A 7,202-nucleotide genomic window follows, 5' to 3' on the forward strand; every position below is an offset into this window, starting at 1 on the left:
TTATCGGATAATCAACAGAATCTGGAAAAAACATATTTATGCCTTCTAATACTTCAAGAAAATTATATAATGGAAGACACAACTACAAATCTGGAGTTTTTTTTGAAAAGGTGCAATAAACCAAATTTCCAGTTTTTGCGTTTTGGGTGTTTTTGAAACCGCCTTGAGGCAGGGGTATTAAAAAACACCCAAAAAGCAAAAACTGAAAATTTGGTTTATTGGACCTTTTCAAAAAAAAAACTCCAGAAATATTTTTTAATGGTCATATATGATTTTTTTCATGAATTGAAAGCTTAAACATTGAACTATGCAAAGCAAAGCGTTTTGAAAAATATATTTTTACCGGCTTCTTTTAACCCTCTACTGCCCAAATTTTTTTTCAACAATTTTTATTTTTCCTGTGTTCAGGAGGTCATTTTGTTCTACGAAAAACTTTACTTCTCTTGTTTTATGCTTTGTCTTGTTTCATTTTTAGTATTTTAATTTGCATTTATCCCACGATTTATCCTGTTTAGTTTAAGTTTGTTTTCTGGTAGTATTTGGCCTATTCTACCACCTCCTATCATTACATTTTGCCTATCGAATTTTTTCATGTTTTATAGCCATTTTTAAATTTTAAATTTTCTTGTTTTTCATATTTTCTGCTATAAAATGGCACCATTATTTAAATTGTAAATAAATGCGTAGACGCATAGTCGCCGAACACTAGAAAAAATACTGCATACTTCTTTTCATTTAAAATATAGGAAATGTTAGTAAAAACACAGCCAAAGTTGACAAATAAAAAAAAATACATTTTTGAAAACATTGGCAAATTTACATAAAACAACTAAAACTTCCAACTCATAAATTTTCTAAAATTTTAAGAGTTCTTCTTTCCTATGCTTTTTAAAGATAAAAAATTGGTTGAAAATGGTTTTTGGCGATTTTTTAAATCGAAGCCCGTCTAAAGGCGGGGTTGGGTTGTAGAGGGTTAAATGTTGGGCTTAACTTGATCCCCTTTCAACATATTGAAGAAATCCTAAGAAAAATATTTTTTCTATTGCAAACTATTGATTTTCTATAAGTTAAAGCAGTTCACATAAAACCTGTACGTTTGTGTTCAAAATATAACAAGTTTAGTATGCAAAATATTCAAAAACATAAAATATTCTTTCTTAAATCGAAATTGAGCATGTTTACAAAATCTGGTAATTTTTGTTTACAATACAAAAAGCACCCTATCTAAAAATATATTTTAACCCCTTCCCGCCCAGAGCAAAAACGAGATTTTTTACGTTTTTCTATATTACTGGTAACTGGATCAACCAAATTGGATGAAATTTTAATGGATATATGTTAACATTCTATACAAACTAATGCAGGTTGAACCAGGTTGAAAAATTGCATGGTTGCAGAGAAATTTAATTTTGAAGACAAAAATTAGTGGTGCTCTGGAGTAACCATGGGCGTTAGAGGGTTAAAGAGCTGAGAAAGTTTGCTGTAATTTTCTTTTTCAACTTAATCGATCCGAATATAAATCATATCTGGTTACTGCCTCTTAAAGTTTAATTTTGTGAAAATGTTTTTTTCTCAGTATCATCGAATTTTCCAATGTTAAAAAATAAACCTAATAATCTAATCGCCGATAATGCACGATAACTCATTTTTAAATGTTTCTAAAATCGATTTAATTCAACCATATCATGTAAAATTTTCAAAATCTTTACTAAGAATGTATTTTTTTTGAAAATGTAGTATGTTTCAAAGTATAAATACTTAAAATGGTTCACAAAATACCATATTTTTCGAAAAGACTCAAATTTTCATAATTTTCTATTCAGGTATCAAACGAAGCGAAATTGTGTACTCTTATTTATTCGAAAGTACTCAAATTTTTATTATTTGCAATAGGTATCAAACGAAGCGAAATTTGGTATGATCTTTCACTTTTTTAGTGTTTTTTTCTAAAAACTGAAATTTCCACAAAATACCGTATTTTTCGAAAATACTCAAATTTTCATAATTTAAAAACATGGGTTGATAACACGGGTACGAAGCGAATTATGTTCAACATTTTGACCTTATTAGAGTTTTTTTGAAAATACAAAAATTTTCACAAAATACCGTATTTTTCGAAAATATTATAATAAGGTTAGACAATATTTTAGATTTGTTTTTCCAAAAACCATTTTTCTTATCTTACTAAACTCTAGAGCAAAAAGTACATTTTTTAGCCTCCCTAGTAACATTTTAAAACCTAAAGTAAGCCATAAAAGTCTATGAGCAATTCTCTGAGATTTCGGTCATTCAACTTTTTGCATCATTAGTTTGTCCATATAATTTTCCTTACAAATTTGGCAGCTGTCCATACAAAAATGATGTATGAAAATTCAAAAATCTGTATCTTTTGAAGGAATTTTTTGATCGATTTGGTGTCTTCGGCAAAGTTTTAGGTGGATACGGACTACACTGGAAAAAAAAAATAATACATTTTGCCTTCCTCACTGAGGTAAGGCTATAATCCTGCTCGAAAAAGTAACTTTTGAAAAACAGCTCGTAGACCTATATTCATGTATACCTATCGACTCAGAATCGAAAACTGAACAAATGTCTGTGTGTGTGTGTATGTGTGTGCGTATTCCCCTTGGTGCTCAAAATTCTTGCCAAGTTTTCTCGGCACTGGCTGATCCGATTTGAGTCAAACAAGTTGCATTCGGTCCGGTTTGGTGCCCCATGCTGCACTATTGAATTGTTTGAAGATCCGATAAGTAGTTCAAAAGTTACGTATAAAAAAGTGTCAAAGTTGCGAATCGGGTGCTGGAATTTTGATGCCGGATCTCACTTAAATGCATTTAAACTATGTCCAGATCCATCATCCAACCCATCGTTGGTTAGGTAATCGAAAGACCTTTCCAATGATTCTAAAACATTGAAGATCTGGCAACCCTGTCTCAAGTTATGACCACTTAAGTGATATTTATGTACTTTTTTGAAGCCGGATCTCACTTAAATGTATGTAAACTATGTACGGATCCATCATACGACCCATGGTTGGTTAGGTAATCAAAAGACCTTTCCAATGAGTTCAAAACATTGAAGATCTGGCAACCCTGTCTCGAGTTATGACCACTTAAGTGATATTTATGTACTTTTTGAAGACGGATCTCACTTAAATGCATGTAAACGATGTCCGGAACCATCATCCAACCCATCGTTGGTTAGGTAATCGAGAGACCTTTCTAACGAGTCCACATCATTGAAGATCTGGCAACCCTGTATCGAGTTATGACCACTTAAGTGATATTTATGTACTTTTTTGAAGCTCGATCTCACTTAAATGCATGTAAACGATGTCCGGATCCATCATCCGACCCATCGTTGGTTAGGTTATCGAGAGACCTTTCTAACGAGTCCACATCATTGAAGAGCTGGCAACCCTGTCTCGAGTTATGACCACTTAAGTGATATTTATGTACTTTTTTGAAGCCGGATCTCACCTAAATGCATGTAAACGATGTCCTGATCCATCACCCGACCAATCATTGGTTAGGTAATCGAGAGAACTTTCCAACGAGTCCACATCATTGAAGACCTGGCAACCCTGTCTCGAGTTCTGACCACTTAAGTGATATTTATGTACTTTTTTGAAGCCGGATCTCACCTAAATGCATGTAAACTATATCCGGATCCATCATCCGACCCATCGTTGGTTAGGTAATCGAGAGACCTTTCCAACGAGTCCACAACATTGAAGATCTGGCAACCCTGTCTCGAGTTATGACCACTTAAGTGATATTTATGTACTTTTTTGAAGCCGGGTCTCACTTAAATGCATGTAAACGATGTCCGGATCCATCATCCAACCCATTGTTGGTTAGGTAATCGAAAATCCTTTCTAACGAGTCCACAAAATTGATGATCTGACAACTCTGTCTCGTGTTCTGACCACTTAAGTTATATCTGAGTACTTATTTTTTTGGACCTAAAAAAATAGCTGAAATATGTGTCCAAACCACTCATATTACCCATTGTTGGTAAAAAGTGAGGAAGGCATCAACCACATAGGTGGATTAAGTTAGTTTTTTATTTAACTTCTTGTCACTAAAACATGATTTGCAAAAAAAAAAACACTATTTTTATTTTTTTTTATTTTCTGATATGTTTTAGGACATCAAATGCCAACTTTTCAGAAATTTCCAGATCGGGCAAACAATCTTTGACCGAGTTATGACTTTTGAATCAACACTATGTTTTTCAAAAATTCGAAATATTGGTCGCAAAATTTTTTCAACTTAATTTTTCGATGAAAAATCGAATTTGCAATCAAAAAGTACTTTACGGTGTGTTTTTTAGAACAAGCTAATGATAAAAAAAATCGGTATGTCTAATATTTGGCACCGTGAAAGAAGGGCTCTTTCCCGACTATTTGCGGGGTATACCGAAATCCGGGTTGGTTTTTTGAAGACCAATCATGTGAAAGGTAATTAAATTAAAAAAAAAAGGCACTATTTATTTCAAGAAATTGGGCATATCTCTGCTTATATTGAACCAATACTGAAACTTTTTTTATGGTACTTGTTCAGAAAACTGTTTTCTACAATGTGATAGATTCTTTAATGTTATAGTGTGATGTGGCATAAGATTGAAAAAATAATTTTCGGAACCCATTGGGTAATAAACAGCTTATTTATTAAATATTCCATGTATTTCATTGTTCGATGCTCAAATTCGTATCCGGGCAATGTGTTGCTGTATTTTCACGACAAATTGTGCAAAGAAAAGATTTATTTTCGGTCGTATCGGGGTTTCCAGCTTGGATTTTCAAAGAAAGCTAGAAATCTGGTAAATTTGGTTCGAATTTTTGTTTATGAGCAGTTCTCTAGGATTTCGGTCATTCGATTTTTTTTTGTATTTTTTAATCCGACTGAAACTTTTTTGGTGCCTTCGGTATGCCCAAAGAAGCCATTTTGCATCATTAGTTTGTCCATATAATTTTCCATACAAATTCGGCAGCTGTCCATACAAAAATGATGTATGAAAATTCAAAAATCAGTATCTTTTGAAGGAATTTTTGATCGATTTGGTGTCTTCGGCAAAGTTGTAGGTATGGATACGGACTACACTGGAAAAAATAATACGGAAAAAAATTTGGTGATTTTTTATTTAACTTTATCACTAAAACTTGATTTACAAAAAACACTATTTTTAATTTTTTTATTTTTTGATATGTTTTAGAAGGCATAAAATGCCAACTTTTCAGAAATTTCAGGTTGTGCAAAAATTACTGACCGAGTTATGAATTTTTAATCAATACTGATTTTTCAAAAATCGAAATTTTGGTCGTAAAATTTTCAACTTCATTTTCGATGTAAAATCAAATTTGCAATCAAAAGTACTTTACTGAAATTTTGATAAAGTGCACCGTTTTCAAGTTATAGCCATATTTAAGTGACTTTTTGAAAATAGTCGCAGTTTTCATTTTTAAATTAGTGCACATGTTTGCCCAGTTTTGAAAAAATATTTTGAAAAGCTGAGAAAATTCTCTATATTTTGCTTATTTGGACTTTGTTGATACGACCTTTAGTTGCTGAGATATTGCAATGCAAAGGTTTAAAAACAGGAAAATTGATGTTTTCTAAGTTTCACCCAAACAACCCACCATTTTCTATCGTCAATATCTCAGCAACTAATGGTCCGATTTTCAATGTTAATATATGAAACATTTGTGAAATTTTCCGATCTCTTCGAAAAAATTTTTGGAATTTTCAAATCAAGACTAACATTTCACAAAGGCCAAACATTCAATATTACGCCCTTTTAAAATGTTTGTCTTGATTTGAAAATTCCAAAAATATTTTTTCGAAAAGATCGGAAAATTTCACAATTGTTTCATATATTAACATTGAAAATCGGACCATTAGTTGCTGAGATATTGACGATAGAAAATGGTGGGTTGTTTGGGTGAAACTTAGAAAACATCAATTTTCCTGTTTTTAAACCTTTGCATTGCAATATCTCAGCAACTAAAGGTCGTATCAACATAGTCCGAATAAGCAAAATATAGAGAATTTTCTCAGCTTTTCAAAAATATTTTTTCAAAACTGGGCAAACATGTGCACTAATTTAAAAATGAAAACTGCGACTATTTTCAAAAATCACTTAAATATGGCTATAACTTGAAAACGGTGCACTTTATCAAAATTTTAGTAAAGTACTTTTGATTGCAAATTTGATTTTACATCGAAAAATGAAGTTGAAAATTTACGACCAAAATTTCGATTTTTGAAAAATCAGTATTGATTAAAATTCATAACTCGGTCAGTGATTTTTGCACAACCTGAAATTTCTGAAAGTTGGCATTTTATGTCTTCTAAAACATATCAAAAAATAAAAAAATTAAAAATAGTGTTTTTTTAAATCAAGTTTTAGTGATAAAAGTTAAATAAAAAATCACCAAATTTTTTTACCGTGTATTATTTTTCCAGTGTAGTCCGTATCCATACCTACAACTTTGCCGAAGACACCAAATCGATCAAAAAATTCCTTCAAAAGATACAGATTTTTGAATTTTCATACATCATTTTTGTATGGACAGCTGCCGAATTTGTATGGAAAATTATATGGACAAACTAATGATGCAAAATGGCTTCTTTGGGCAGACCGAAGGCACCAAAAAAGTTTCAGCCGGATTAAAAAATACAAAAATTAAAATTGAAGAAAAAAGACCGATTTCGTAGAGAATTGCTCTTATAGGAGATCAAATATTGGTCAAATATAGTTGGTAAGAGTCCGCAAGGCATATTCATAAGAAATTTGGGTGATATCAACACGAATGCAATGCAAGTCATAGAATATCGAGTTTTTCGAACAAATATCCCATAAAATCGAAAAATAATCCTCAAAAAAAAAAAAACAGTTACTCTGGACCCCCGAAGAAATATTTCGGCATACCCCGCAAAATTTCGGGAAAGAGCCCTTCTTTCACGGTGCCAAATATCAGACATACCGATTTTTTTGTTATCTTTGAGGTCTCGAAAAAATACACCGTGACTTTAGTGAAATTTTGATAAAGTGCATCGTTTTCAAGTTCAAATCAAAAAATTAAATCAAATTATTCGCTCTACAGCATGCCTTGGCGTTCTCGATTACGAGATTCTTTTTACACCCCGGGATTCGAACTGACGACCTTTGGATTGTGAGTCCAACTGCATACAAGCGAC

This window comes from Culex quinquefasciatus, chromosome 2, assembly GCF_015732765.1.
Source record: "Culex quinquefasciatus strain JHB chromosome 2, VPISU_Cqui_1.0_pri_paternal, whole genome shotgun sequence".
Lineage (NCBI taxonomy): Eukaryota > Metazoa > Arthropoda > Insecta > Diptera > Culicidae > Culex > Culex quinquefasciatus.